The sequence below is a fragment of the Dermacentor albipictus genome, chromosome 10 (genome assembly GCF_038994185.2).
Source record: "Dermacentor albipictus isolate Rhodes 1998 colony chromosome 10, USDA_Dalb.pri_finalv2, whole genome shotgun sequence".
NCBI classification, from domain to species: Eukaryota; Metazoa; Arthropoda; class Arachnida; order Ixodida; family Ixodidae; genus Dermacentor; species Dermacentor albipictus.
Window position 1 is genome coordinate 1,325,484 of NC_091830.1, and position 15,131 is coordinate 1,340,614.

Here is a 15,131-nt window from a genome sequence, read left to right on the forward strand (position 1 = left end):
TGTTCACCGGAAAAATCCGAATACCTCCTGATCAAACCCTGCAGAAGTAGCTGTCCCGGAGGATTACCACGGGGGAGGCGCTTTCCTGAACTTAAGGTTGGAGGACTTACCATCCAGGTGTGCCCCAGTATTAATATATTGGGTCTAAACTTTCAGAACAGGCTGCTCTGCGGGCTCATGTTAAGGAAACTCCAGAGGGTGACCAATTACACATTACAGCTCATTCGCCGGGTGGCTAATCGGCACCAGAGCATGGGCGAGGGTGAGCCGCTTGGACTTGTGCAGGCATACATTACCAGCAGAACCATGTACTCGACACCATATGTCAAACTCGCAGCTACGGACTTATCTAAACTGAACACAATCACCAGAAGAACCACAAAGGCAGCCCTGGGCCTTCCGTACCACGCGGCCACCACAAGGCTAGACGCCTCAGGCATGCACAACACGATCGAGGAGCTCTTAGACGCTCACCACACAGCCCAAGTCCGTCGTCTCTCTCTAATCCCAGCTGGCCGCACAGTCCTCCGGAAGCTCAGTCTCGAGGCCATCTCCGAGGTTACAGACTACATGACGATTCCGCGAAAATCAGGGGGCATATTTATGCTCCGCTCTACCCCGCAACACGGACCCCGAGTTCCACCAGGCCCATCGGCAGGCCCGTAGTTAAGCCATTTGGCGACGCTACGGCTCGCAAGATGGATTAGTCTACACAGACGCAGCAAGACGACCTCGCGACGACCTCATGACCGCGGTGGTAGTGGATCACAACGGAGATTTGATAGAACAATGGCGGTTGGCCAAGTGGTGGAAGCGGAGGATACCGCGATTGCCATGGACATGTATGCGGAAGCGAATGCCATCATCAGCGATAGCGAGCAGGCCATCGGCAATTTCTTCCGCGGTAGAATTTTCCAACAGCCGTACCATGTCCTCACGCGACGCCCCCTAAGCGGCTTGAAAACCCTCCTGTGGACCCCCGCTCACGCGGCTGTGCCCGGCAACGCATTGGCTCACAGTTTGGCTCGAGATCTCGCGTGCCGAGCCTCATCCGCGGATGCGGACGGCGTGAACGAGGAGGAGAGATACGAGGAACCCTGCGAGACTTATCACGAAATAACCCATAGGCATCTCTTGAGGCATCTCGCACTCCCACCACCGGCCAAGCAACTCCATAAAAGGCAAGCGGTTGCGTTTAGGTGACTCCAGACAAACACATACCCACATCCAAAGTACATTAACAAAATCAAAGGGGCCAAGGAAAGCGACCTATGCAGGCTCTGTTCACAAACAGGGACACTCACAGACATAATGTGGGAATGCACCTCGCTCCCATTTTCTCATCACCCCGTCAGCAGCGAAACTGACTGGACAGCCTGGCTCAGTTCCGGGGACGTCGACCGACAGCTTGAACTGGTGGACTGGGCGGAGAAGGCCAAGCAGGCCCAGGGCCTTACTTGATCCCGATCCCTCAGCCACGTCCCCCTTCCCCTTTTCAATAAAGTTTACGACCACCACCTTGTGATGATGTTGTCTTACCTGTGTTTGCGAATTTTTTTGTACCCTATTTCTGATGTGTCAATAAGCGAACAGGGTATATTCCACATGCTTTTAAAACTTGATGAAAAGAAAAGTTCAGGCCCAGACGATATACCTAACACTTTCCTAAAAAGGTATGCCGAATTGGTTTCGAAATACTTGTACGTTGTGTTTTTACGTTCCTTAGAAGAAGGTCAGCTCCCGAATGACTGGAGAACAGCCGGACTAATACCACTTCATAAACACGGTGCCAGTGTACAAAGAATTACCGTCCGGTCTCTTTAACCTCTAGCGCATAATACATAAATATATCGTAGATTTCTTAGATACACATAACATCTTAACAGAATGCTAGCATAGATTTCGGAAAGGGTACTCAACTTGTACACAGCTAGTTGCTACCATCCATGATTTTGTCGTATCTGTAAATAACGTAAAACAAATTGATTCAATTTTATGGACACCTGCCGTGGTTGCTCAGTGGCTATGGTGTTGGGCTGCTGAGCACGAGGTCGCGGGATCGAATCCCGGCCACGGCGGCCGCATTTCGATGGGGGCGAAATGCGAAAACACCCGTGTGCTTAGATTTAGGTGCACGTTAAAGAACCCCAGGTGGTCGAAATTCCCGGAGTCCTCCACTACGGCGTGCCTCATAATCAGAAAGTGCTTTTGGCACGTAAAACCCCAAATATTATTATTATTATATTAATTTTATGGACTTTTCAAAAGCTTTCGACAAAGTATCACACAGTAAATTGTTATTTAAATTACATAGTCTGCTCAGAAACTCTAAATTTGTCAAGTGGATTTCAGCGTACTTTAACAATCGCCACCAGTCTGTTGCATTCAAAGGCAATCAATCTAACCGGGTGTGCCGCAGGGCTTGGTTCTAGGGCCACTCCTTTTTCTTATATATGTAAACGACATGGCACAAGACATATCTCTCAAAATAAAATTGTACGCGGATGACTGCGTTCTATATACAGAGGTTATTGATCAATCGGATCAGGCATTGTTAAACAAGGATTTTCAGCGTGTTGCTTCATGGTGTAAGCGGTGGCAGAAGTGTATAAACTTCGGCAAGACTGTTTTTTGCGTATCACTCGAAAGAAGAGGCCCTTAACGTTTCCGTAAATTTTAACAATGTGCTTTTGTCTGAAGTGTCTGAATACAAATATCTTGGGCTAAGGAGTTCAACCAATCTTAGGTGGAATAAACAAATTCACTACGATACAGCGAATGCTTATAGAAAGTTATTCTTTTGAAGAAGAGCGGTAACTCTGGCTATCCCTGCGGTACGACGATTAGCATACAAATCCAAAGTCCTCCCAGTCTTAGACTACGCTGCTAAAATATGGGACCCCTAGACAAAAGGTAATATTCTGAAATTAGAGAACGTCAAAAAAAGCCGTACAGTTCCTTTATAACAATTTTCGATGCAGCTCAGTGACTGAACTACATGCTACATAACCAGACCAGGACGAAACCAGACCAGACCAGGACGTCCCGGACCAGGACGACTTTTTCTTCAACTATGAGGCTTTTTTTTTCGAGGAACCCGTATGGGTTTCCTTTGTAGCAATTACTACGAACGGGTGGATGTCTGATTTTCCATTTATTCATTACTTCTCTCCACCTTGCGGGTTTCCGCAGAACTACTACGTCAAACTACATTCTCGCGCTAACCTAAACCCGTTATCCTATAGAAAGCGCTCATCACGACTAAAATTTTTATATCAATTAGTTAAGTGGCATTACAACGTAGACGTTAGCGAATGGATGACATTTTCTTCCGGTTATTCAACACCCCAAAGACATGAACTAACAATAACACCTTTTCGTTCTCATAATGGCTCTTTCAAGTATTCATTTTTTCCACGAACAGTGAGAGAATGGAATAACCCCAGCAGCTGCATCACTCAAGCAGTCTCTTTGTCAGCCTTCGCATCCCTTCCTGATGGCTGAAACATAATTGGTTATTTTTATAGTGACTGTCTATATGATATCTGCGTTGATTGCTGCTCTGTTTCATTTGCACATTTGATAAATGTATTGCTTAAATTTTTTTGTTCTTTCTTGACTGTGACCTAGGCATGTACATATATTTTGTTTGCCATTATGTTTTATTTTTTTCATGTATTGTATCCCATCCTGCTAAAATCTTGGTGGGGGTTGCAGTATCAATAAATAAAATAAAGAGAGTGAGCACGGTGAAGGACAGTTTTTCTGTGGAGTAGTTAGCCCGAGGGGTTATGACATCCTATTTTTCTTTGTCACGGGTACTCTGTACGGAAACGTTCTCTTTTAGGGATAAGTCGCTTAGAAACATTCTATTTTCAAGTACTTCGCGTTTGAAGGCTAGTCTTAGCTTATAGTTAGAGATATTTTACTGGTATAATGTTTGTTCTCTGAAAAAAAAAATGGCTGTGGCTTAGCTAAGGTTAAGCCCAGGATGCGAAGCATACTAGCCTTTATTTTAACGCGACAGCGTTAAGGAGCTCGTGTCGCAGAAAAGCCGGTGTCGTCGGCGTCGGCTCAGGCGTGCGGCGCTTGCTCAGGCGCACATTTCGTTGTCGCGCCGAACGCTGCGTTGCTCGACGCTCACCGCGTCCGATGCGGGGAACGACGCCGCGAGCGACGGCGCGAGTTGGAGCCCCGTTTCTCCTCTGTCGTGACGTCACGGTGTCACGTGGTATTGAAGGCGACACCGCCGCGCGTGAGGATCTGGGTTGAGCTCTAGTAATATGCTTCGCATAAAACTGTGTGTATGGCTGTTATATGGTAGGTCATAAAGCAGTCTGACAAATTTTTTCTGAAGAACAAATAGCTTTTGTAAATTAGTATGAGTAGTTGCGCCCCAAACCAATAAACAGTAATTTGGATGCGAGTAAAAAAAAGCGAATTTGAAAGTTTGACCTTGAATGGCAGATATGTTCTAAGGCGCGATGAGGGGCAAATTACAAGACACCCTGAGATCGTGAAAACGACGCGATGCGGCTTCGCTGCCGCTTACGCTCTGACTGTGCTGCGCATGCCGCACAGGCCCGTGAATTCTCTTTTTTAGCAAGACATGTTTTATGTATTAAAAATCAACAAAACTGGAACGCCAATGTATTTCGTCGCGTGCTTGGGGAGTGAATACTTTGAAGCAGGTGTTATCCTTAGAAGTCATCCCAAGTGGATATGACTTGCGAAATCACTGGCTGCAATTCGTAAATGACAGTATGTGCCGCAAAATACTTAGTAAACAACTTATTTAGTGAAGATTTTTTTAGCCGCTTAGGCATTTTGATTACTTGTGCAAGTAATCTCTTCAAGTTATCCAGCTTAAAGACTAGAATTGTGATAGGCACTGCAGAAGGGCAGCGGATTGGGCGAGTTGGTGTTGCATGGTAACAATAAAAATTCAAACAGCGCATAAACGACGGGACCAGAATGAGGAGGCACCACAGGTTACCTGCAATACTTCTGTATGGGAAAAAAATCCTTGTATATAAATTTGTTTCATGGTACTAGTATTCGGAGCACACATCAGCTTTTCTGGCATGCAATATATCCGCCGAGGTACAGACCGATTCAGCAGCAGCCACGCCGAAGACTGGAGGGCAGGCAAAGAAAGCTTAAAGAAAGAGGGACATTTATTGTTATGGAAACGATAGGAGGTCGATGCGGTCTATCCATTGTGCACTCAAGGCATAATAATAACGATACGTCGTGAACAAGTAGTCATCGACTGTGTCGATCTCGCCACACAAAGCACATGACCTGGGGTACAATGTGGACACGGCGTGTAACGTAAAGCATGAGTGAAGGCCACACCATACTCGGGCCCATCTGGGAGCAATATAATATAATGATGTTTTGTTATCGGGGGAGTCGCATATTAATGTCGGCTTTGTCGAGAATGTTACAAAAAGAAAGCACTCCCTCTCAACGTGTCACCCAGGGGTGCTTGCTTATGAATATGATAATCGGAGGCACGATAAGCAGTGCGCTTGCTGCGAGTGCGTCTCGCTTGCAGTTGACGGCAAAGCTTTCGCTCGATGCTGGACCGGACGGGGTGGCCCCCTTGGATCATTATTCACTCGTCAGGGGAATGAATGGCTGCATTTTGAGGCGCAAGCACCACTACTCACGTTTTGACACATGCTGCTCAGGACTGCGTAGTACAAGCAGCGGGGCCTGTTTGTGATTATTGGCGCTGAAACACTCACTCGATGCGTGTGGCGTGCCGCGGTCTGATCTCGCACTAGAGTCGAAGTTCAGTGCGAATATAAATCGTTTGTACTACAAGCGCAAGCTCTTGCTCGCTATAGGTCATATTTGGAAAAGTATACCTCCGTTACTTTTTGTGCTGATCTTGGTCAAGGTTGGTCGTTCAACATATGCTAGCCATTATTCTAACAGCGTTGTTTGCTAATCATGCCCTGCTGCGAGTCACTGAATTTGCTGACATTGACGAAGGTAAGCTTCGTTTCAACTCCTAAAATAGGCGATTCCGTGATAGGCTGGGCGCGAATGTGTACTCGAAACTCAGCGCATTATATATGTAATGACCTGTAGGAGGCGAAATCATAAATCGATTATGCACCACAAAACCCCTAATCTCGTTCACATAAGTTATATTTGTTATGGTTCACGGTGTGCGGCAATTACTGGAACAACTGCCAAACGCCTGGGATATGGCGTGCCCAATCGTCACGCTCGTCAAAATGAAAAGACTTGTCCGTCGGTTGTGTGCGACGGGATGACGCGCGGAAGTTGAGCACTAAAAAGAATATAGGACCAGTTCAAATCCCAAATACATTTTTACAATGCTATTTCATACAGATAAGCGATTTCTTGGCAAAGGTATTTAATGCATCCTTGCGTAGTTGCGAACTTCCGGATGACTGGAAACTTGCACGTGTTATCCCCATCCTTATAAAGAAATAGATAGGTCAATAATTTATAATTATAGACCAATTTTTTTAACATCTGTTTCTTGCAAGTTACTAGACAATATTGTGGCTCACTATATCCAGTGCTTTTTAGTAGATAATGTCTTATCGCCTTGCCAACACGGCTTTCGGAAGGGAATGTCCCCGACAACACAATTGGTAACGACTATTCACGACTTTTTAGCAGCTCTAGATTGTTATGGGCAAATTGATATACTTCTGCTAGATTTTTTTAAAGCGTTTCATAAGGTTTCGCACAGTAAATTACTCCTAAAATGAAATAATCTAGGATTGCCGCTTTATTTTATCAAATGGGTTGAAGCATGTTTAAATAATAGAAAGCAGTTTGTTGAAATCAAATCTAGTGTATCTAGGATGTTCAGCGTTGCATCCGGTGTTCCCCAGGGGAGTGTTTTGGGGCCACTATTATTTCTTATATACTGTGAGCACTATTCATACGCTTCATATTCTCACCTGTACATACTCATCATCACCGTTTTGGGGCCTGGTGGTGGGGCTCTCACTCGAGAGAATAAAGAAGAGGCTGGCTGCCTAAACCTCGTCTCACAATATGTAAATGATTTAGTGCAAGTAATCTCTGACTCAGTGTATATTAAACGTTTCGCGGGTGATTCTATTGTGTTTAAAGAAATAACCTGCCATGAAGATTATAAGCTATTACAGTGAACTCTCCGCCACATTGAATTCTGGTGCGCAGAATGGGACATGGAACTAAACGTTAATCAAACAGTGTTAAAGTTGACACGAAAAAAGAATCCTAGCCTGTTTACTTACACTATCCATGGCTCTAACATTCAAGCTGTAACTCAATATAAGTATTTAGGAATTGCTCTTTGTAGTGGCATGACATGGGGGCGCAGATCTCGGCAATTTGCGCAACAGCTTTTCGGAAACTGTTTTTTTAAAAAGGAAGCTTGCAAAGGCAACGGTGAATGTTAAACTTCAAGACTTCAATCTAAACTGGAGTATGCATGCGTTGTATGGGATCATCCAACTAAAAAAATATATACAGTGCTTAGAACCACTGCAAAAAAGCAATCAGATTTATATTTAATAAATATAAAAGGCTGGATTATCCAACTAAGGTCATGATTGCACATAACATCCCCACATTAGATGTACGCAGAAAAATCGGTTGACTAAAACTTTTACGTAATATCTTGCCTGTAAAAATAAATATATTTGTACCCATTACAAGAAGACGAACACGTAATATTCACAAACACTCCCCATAACCAATTTTTGCCAAAACAGAGACATTTAAACGGAGTTTTCTTCCACGCAGAGTTTCAAATTGGAACAGTCTACTTGAATTTGTGAGGCTCATAGCTTTGACGAAGCCCTTGAACTGCATTTGTCGTATTAAATATCGACCCAGCGAAACTGTTCTATTACTTGTCGTGCAGGTACTCCTGTAAATTATTTATGTGCTATTCTTCTTTTTTGAGCGTGTTAAATATCTTCCTTGTGAAACCGATGTATTATTTTGTCGTGCGAATGTTGTCGGAAATTATTTCTGTGCTCTTCTTTTTTCCCATTTCATTGTGATTCCACTCCTGCTTGGGACACGTTGTCCTGCCGTATGTGAAATGAATAAATAAATAAATAAATAAATAAATAAATAAATAAATAAATAAATAAATAAATAAATAAATAAATAAATAAATAAATAAATAAATAAGTGTGAAAATCTTACTCCCCTCTTTACGACGTTCAATTCCTCTACACCAATGAGTGAATTGCCTACCGTACCCCTCTGAGTTTTTCCCCGACGTGTCCTCTACCAGGGGGCACGAGAGAATGCCCGGATTGTGGAGGGTATAAGAAAGCCAGCGAGCCGCCACGTGTGGCCGTATCTTCTCTGCCCTTGCGTGCAGTTGTGGGCACGCTGAGCGTTTTTATGTTTTTCCGTGGAGGCCACCGCTAACCTGTAACGATGTATTAAACTTCTGTTATTTGTTTTTACAGCACCCCCGCTTCCCTTCTGAAACCTCTCCGATGGCCAACCTGACTCAAGCTCCAAGGAGACGCTCTTGAAGGTGCACAAAACACCATCCCCTTAACAATATCAAACAGCCCATGCTACTATTCTGCAAAACCATGCTCGCAATATCTTGAAAGCACTGGCCAAACCAAAGATAAAGCTATTATATGTCAGTGCTTCTTAAAATATTGCAAACACGCATTCGAAAAAGCGTTCTTTAATCGGATCACATGTCGTTTACCGGATATCTATTCATGCATAGGGAATATTCAAAATCCATGGTCGTCGGACAACACTGACCACCTGCACTATCTTTATTACGGTGTATTTGCGACATGGCTGTATGTTGGGACGCTTAGTGAAAAATGGCATAATCGGCTTCACCGCCCAGCAATCAATGAACAACCGAACTTCACTGTGCTGGTATGAGTCAACGAAGTTGCGCGAGCGTGTTCTTACAGCCTTGGCCATCCTTCCCGGTTTCATTGAAATGCGTACTGTAAAAAGCGGATGTCAGAAAGCGTACTGCTTTGAAACCGAAACCTACGGCGAACGTCTTTTTGCGGCGACGGGCCCTTCCGACCTCAGGTGAGTGCCATGAACAATCGGTCATTTGCGTTATAATTTTCGCATGAAGCCTCTAAAACAATCTTGGATTGCAATACATTGCCGCGGGTTTGGTGCCTCCGCAAGAAAAGGCGTCCCATGCGAGAAATCGATGCTTCGGTACCAGTATACTGTCAATCGAAGCTGATCATAAAGCTCCACGCACGCGACTAATGGGAACCGTGGTAGCCTCCATCGCATTGTATTCTCGCTTCAAATGTGCGAACTGAAATTGTGCGACGCAGGTCGCACATGCATGTCCTGTGAAAACGGAGGGCAACGTGATCCGTAAGCTGAATGTCAGGACTTGGTTCCATGAGCTGCTTTCCTTCAGGCAGTCACAACACGTATCAACCTTTCGCACAATGTAGGGCGTTGCGCGAGTTTTCTCTCGCATGCGTCCTGTGTACGGCTGAATTAATCCTCGCTCTGTTTTTGTGTCCGTAAATTGAGAACTTCTTGGTGCAAAGACGCTCCGGTTGCAAGCATAGCACAATGACGCACTGTGTAGCCTAGCAAGCGGGTGACACATTATTGGGGGCGACCTCCACTGCTCCATCACGGGAACGGCTGGCGCTGCCGACAGCATGGTGCTATATGAGGCATCACGTAGGTAGAGTTGCCGCACTGGGCACTTCGGCGGCGTCTGGAGTACAACAGCTAAGCTGAGAATGAATGTTTTTCTTTTACTACGCCGTGGGGGTCTTAGCCATGCTGTGATTTGCAGCTGATAAATAATGAGACATAGAAAGACTCACAAAATTGTTAAGTCATTGCGAAGGGCTGCCACATGACCACATGCGTGAAGAGGTTCCCACAGTACCATAACGAAAGTATTCTCGGACAGCTCTCGAAAGCTTCTGCTAAACGATGATTGCTAATGTCGAGTGAAATTCTCCTATGCTTTCAACTAAAGTTCACTGCTTTTGCACGTAAAACCCCAGAATTTAATCTAATTTAAAGCGCACAGAGCGGTGTAAATACGTACAATACTGAGTGTTCATGACGAAAAAAAGAAACTGTGGTGAAGACTGGATGAGAGTGGACAGAACGACCTCGGCGTCAGCGCTTTACTTTGCCACATTTGTGGCTAATCTTCCTGAAAGAAGTCATGCCAGCAATATCAAATGCAAATGCTTATGAAATATGGCATGGTTTATGTATGCTTTTTAGAATAGAAATTTTTTTTTCGAATTCCTTGTGAAAGCGCAATTCAACCTTTTCATATCGATTGTCGGAAGGGACAGTACTTCCATGTTAAATGAAAATGTGCAGGTATCAAATTAGAAATATTCGATAATTAGAATTTTAAATATTCAATTTATTTACCAGTTCAAATTTTGAAATTGACAGCAGTGAAGTCATGCCTACTTGAGAGAAATTATAGCGCGAACGCCGGTTGTGTAATGTCTGTCTCAAAAATGTGGTACGATTTCCTGGTCGTTGGCGTTGCTGTTAACAAATTCTTAAATACCTCCTTCAAAGAGCCCGATATGTTACTGTAATGCTAATGCATATTTTACCACATTTCGGGAGCAAATATATCGGAAATGCGGTTAGTGTTTGGGTTTCTGGTAAGCAGATAGGACTGCACCAGCACTGCATGTAAAAATCAAGATTAGGACATCCAGACCAAAATTAGAATGTTCATCTGCTGTCTGGAGCCCACATGAAGCGTATTTAATAAATGCATTAGAAGCAGTCCAATATCGCGCCGCTAGATTCATGCACTCTTCATACTCGTATGACATCAGCCCTTCATCTTTGAAAGCTAAATACGAATTACAGCCTCTTTTGTTGCACCGCCGCATTGCGAGTCTCGCCTTGATCATAAACTATTTCATTCTTCACTGAATCAGCTACTTTACATAACAGCTGCGATACGCACATATAACCGCACCAGTCAACCATTTAAGGTTGCCCGCTCATCATCGCGTACTACTTTTTCCACCTCATTCTTTTATAGACCAGCTACAAAAAAAAAAAACGGCCTTCCCCGGGACGTCGCCATCATCGCTTCAACATCTACTTTTCAAGATTGTGTTGGTGATAATCTTATACCCCTGTCACACGGGAAGATTTATTGTCATTCAAATCGAATGGCATTCGATGCATCAAATACCATTCGGTCTCTTGCGGTGCTACACAGTAAAATACAATGGCATTCGCAAACGATAACAATGACGATCTGGAACAAAATTTGTGAAATTCAAAGAAATTTTGTGTCTATTAACCGCGTTTAAGAATATTTGGGAGTACTTTTAAAACGGACGAAAACATTTTGACACCAATTATTCACAACTAAAAGCACTTCGATCAACACATCCAATATGGCCGACCACCGCAACAGACTCCTGATGCAAAGAGTAATAGCGCTTGAGCCCAGCCCGTGGTGAAAATATCACCGAGGCAAAAATAATTATTCCTTTTTATAAGTCTTAAAAAATATCTACTCACTTTGCTGATGCACGCATTACTCTTTCGCGTTGCGTGTCGCTGTTGTTCATCTGGGCTCAAGAGTATACATTCGGTTCGAAATCGAATACGAATGAGTTCCCCTAACTCATTCGATGGCAAATATCATTCCATTCGAATGACATTAAATTTTCTTGTGTAAATCCCAATTAGTGGGATTATATGCGAATGCCATTCGATTCGAATGGCATTAAATCTTCCCGTGTGACAGGGGTATTAAATGTTAATTAATCTTCCTTGCTTGTTCGATATATAAATAAGAAACCCCACCCCTTAAGTAATGCCCCACAGAAAGGAGTCTTTAAGGTAATAAAACTGAGCTGAACTGAAGAATCTATTGACAATCTATTGCAAGAAGAAACACCAAGCAAGCATATCATATTGACCGCAAATAAAGACGGGGACAGCGGAAGAGAACACAAAAACAACATGCGTGTTTTTTTTGCTTTTTTTGTGTTCTCTTCCACTGTCCCCATCTTTATTTGTGGTCAATATGATATGCAGTAAACACCAACTAGGCCAAAGTGAAGTTCTTCTTACCAAGCAAGACATTGCACCTAAACTGCATCTATTTCGCAATTTCAGCAGGATAGTTTGGGCAGAAAAGTTGTGGGCAGAAACAAGTGAAGATTTACAAGCAGAAGTACCAGGGTTCGTGCACCTTCTTGAAACCCCTTGAAACTTGGAAAAAGGGATTCAAAGAGCCTTAAAGCTATTCAAGAAAAAATGATTAAATTTTATGAAAACTGGCGGTGCGGGCGACCTTTCAACATTCAAGGCAACAAACTCCAAATCGGTGCAGTGCCACGTACACTGCCTGTCGGGAGACGATCCTAGAAATTTTCTTTCAGTGTTGCTAGGCGATGGAATTTCGCGCATCTTCAGCTGCCAATCAGCTGAAGATGCGCGAAACTCGCAGGCTTCTTTAAATTACCATTGTCGCGTGGAACTAGAAGCCTGGTCAAGAGATCATGCCGTAAACCTATTTTTGCTGTTTTGCTAGCTGGTTCACAACACAGCCATCGTGGCTCCATTTTCGAGCCCTAGGTTCTAGAAATGCCTGGCTAAAATTAGGTTAGAGCCATTTGACTTTAACACGACAAATGTATTTAGCTGTAGTCGGACACTACTAGCCATCATGCTAGAAGGTGTTGACAAGATTACAATGATGCAGTCGAGTTCGAAAAAGCACCTGAGGAACTTGAAGCGTGTGTCCGACCGAGCAGCTGTTTAGCTGCAAGAAATTGTAGTTAAGAACGAGACATCATTTTTTCCAGAGTACATGTACAATGAATCTTGAGTCGGATGCTCTGTACGACACCTGTGCACTTTTATACGGTTTAGCTGTTGTGCGCAGTTTTACATCTTGAGCAAATCTGTCATAAAACTGCGACTGTACAGTCACACTTGTTGCAACACCGAAAACACTTGGTATGTAGCAACAAGTGTGCAGTTGCTAAACAAGTTGGCCTCTTTTCAAGAAAATTCAGTTAGAAGCCACACAAACACACAAATACAACAATTTTTCTCGAAAGGCATTATAATAGTACGTTTAGTGGATCATTTAGGAAGTTAAAAAGATACCTGAAATAATAATCACATAAAATAATCCTAGTTACTTTTGTACGCTGGCAGAACCTATCTCACGATGAATATCAGTGTTACTGCAATTCGCATACCCAATGGCGCATATCCAGTGACCCAAGCTGGCCCAGAGGTTGGTTTAGAATTCCGTTAGGAACATCTTGATGAGGGCTAGTCGGTTCATATATAGAACTGAGGTTGAACAGCGCGAATAAAACAGGGGCACGAAGAAACTTGTTATGAAGAAAGATATCTCTATGCATTTTCATGACGCGGTCGAAGAAATTTTGGACATGTTCATCAACTCATCGGGGGGACTTAAGATCACGTACAAATGGCCACTTAACAACCGCATTCAGTTTCTCGATATTAATCTGTGTTTCGCTTTGGATGAGCATGCATGCTGGGCATATCATCCCAGATCTAAGAAAACCTTGTGCTACGACAGCATACACTCTAAATTGATTAAGAGGGGCCTAGCAACCATGTACATTGAGACAGCACTAAGTAAGTCGTGTGAGCATGAGTACGAGCGAAGTTTTTTAAATCAGAGAACAGAACGCAGAACGCACGAGAACAGAACGCAGGTTTTCCCCGTTCTGTTATCACTTCAGTATGCGAAGTCATCTTAGAGAAACAAAAAAGAGTAAATTCGGAACCAGCATATAAAGAAAAGAATAAAGACAAGAGACCAGCGCACGTGGTGCCATACTTGCACAATTTGTCACACAACCTAAGGAAAGTTTCCAATAGACACAATGTTAATTTACTTTTCAGTGCCCCATGCAAGCTTTTCTCAACATGTAATCGCATGAAAACGCTCGAAAGGCACCACAAATCATAAATCTCGTTACTCGCACTGCAGGCGCAACGTTGTCTATCAGATAACGCTTAGTTGTGGAAAAACCTATGTCGGGCAAACGGGACAGTGTTTCAATGACAGAGCTTGTCAGTACAGCAGTATTTTGAAGAATGGCTATGGCCGTCATTTAGCAGGACATTGTAGCAAATGTCCCTGCACACCCATATTTGAAAAAAAACTAAACTCATAGGAAAAGCAAAAGGTAAGAGGGAAAGCGAAGTAATAGATGCTTACTAAATTAAAAAGAAAGGAGATAAATGCGTAAGCGCTCCCTCTCTTGCCTTGTTGGAAAAAGAAATAGCTTTTTTGAATAAAAGATTATGATGTATCTGATGTTGCAGATGTATTTGCGACTGCTGTACGCATGCGTATGCTGGAAAAGGTGTAAAATGGTTGGAGAATTTCAAATAAACTTTCAGTTGGAAATCAGCGCTTGTCTGTGGTATTTGTTTCCTCGTGTCCTTGCCTTATTCGCGCTGTTCAACCTTAGTTCTAAATAAGGATCTCATTATCTCAGCGGAGCAACCCCAGCTATAATGTGCTAACTTGGGTTACTTGGTGCATGTCTGAAGAAAACAAGTGACAGCGCTGGGGACCATGGGACGTGACAGAGATCGACGAGAGGGGCATCGCCTGTCTCAGTCACGTCCCGTTGTTCAGCGCTGTTACTCGTCTTCTTCAACCCAAGCCATTCGGCGGTGGACTACTTATAGTGACCCAAATTGGTGGAAAACCAGCGGATGACGCATACATACCGCAGACTCGGAGAAGTTCCAAAAAAATACTAGTCTCATCGAACAAACTCGCGATTTCGCCCGATAATCGAAGCGTGGATTGGAATATGAAATTAGTAGACAGCTATACAAAGTAAGGATAGTAGTTTTAACGGTCGTATAACCTTGTAAGCGTTCGCTAACTAAATTAACAAGCATGGTGTCAAGCGCGCACAAGAAAACACGAACATATCTTACTCGATGACAGCACACGCTCGCTGTCAAAACGGTGGAGGGAGAAATCGCGGCAGCAGCAGAGAGTGACTTGATCTTCGAGCTAGCTCTCGATTCAACACGATTTGAAGGACGAGAACAGAGCGCACGCAAAGCTAGTAGACCTTGGTACG

General features: G+C 43.6%; 1 protein-coding gene and 1 long non-coding RNA gene across 3 annotated transcripts in view; one reads left to right on the top strand and one right to left on the bottom strand.

Moving 5' to 3' along the window:
- LOC135911975 (uncharacterized) overlaps nt 1-8,657 on the top strand; it is a 47,211-nt gene extending 38,554 nt beyond the window's left edge. The window contains exon 3 of the long non-coding RNA XR_010567529.1: nt 8,469-8,657. This is a non-coding gene — a long non-coding RNA (uncharacterized lncRNA). The remainder of the gene's footprint in view (nt 1-8,468) is intronic.
- The window catches only part of LOC135911970 (aldehyde dehydrogenase 1A1-like), a 360,058-nt gene that overhangs the window by 164,951 nt on the left and 179,976 nt on the right, over nt 1-15,131 (bottom strand). The gene's annotated exons all lie outside the window — the stretch shown is intronic.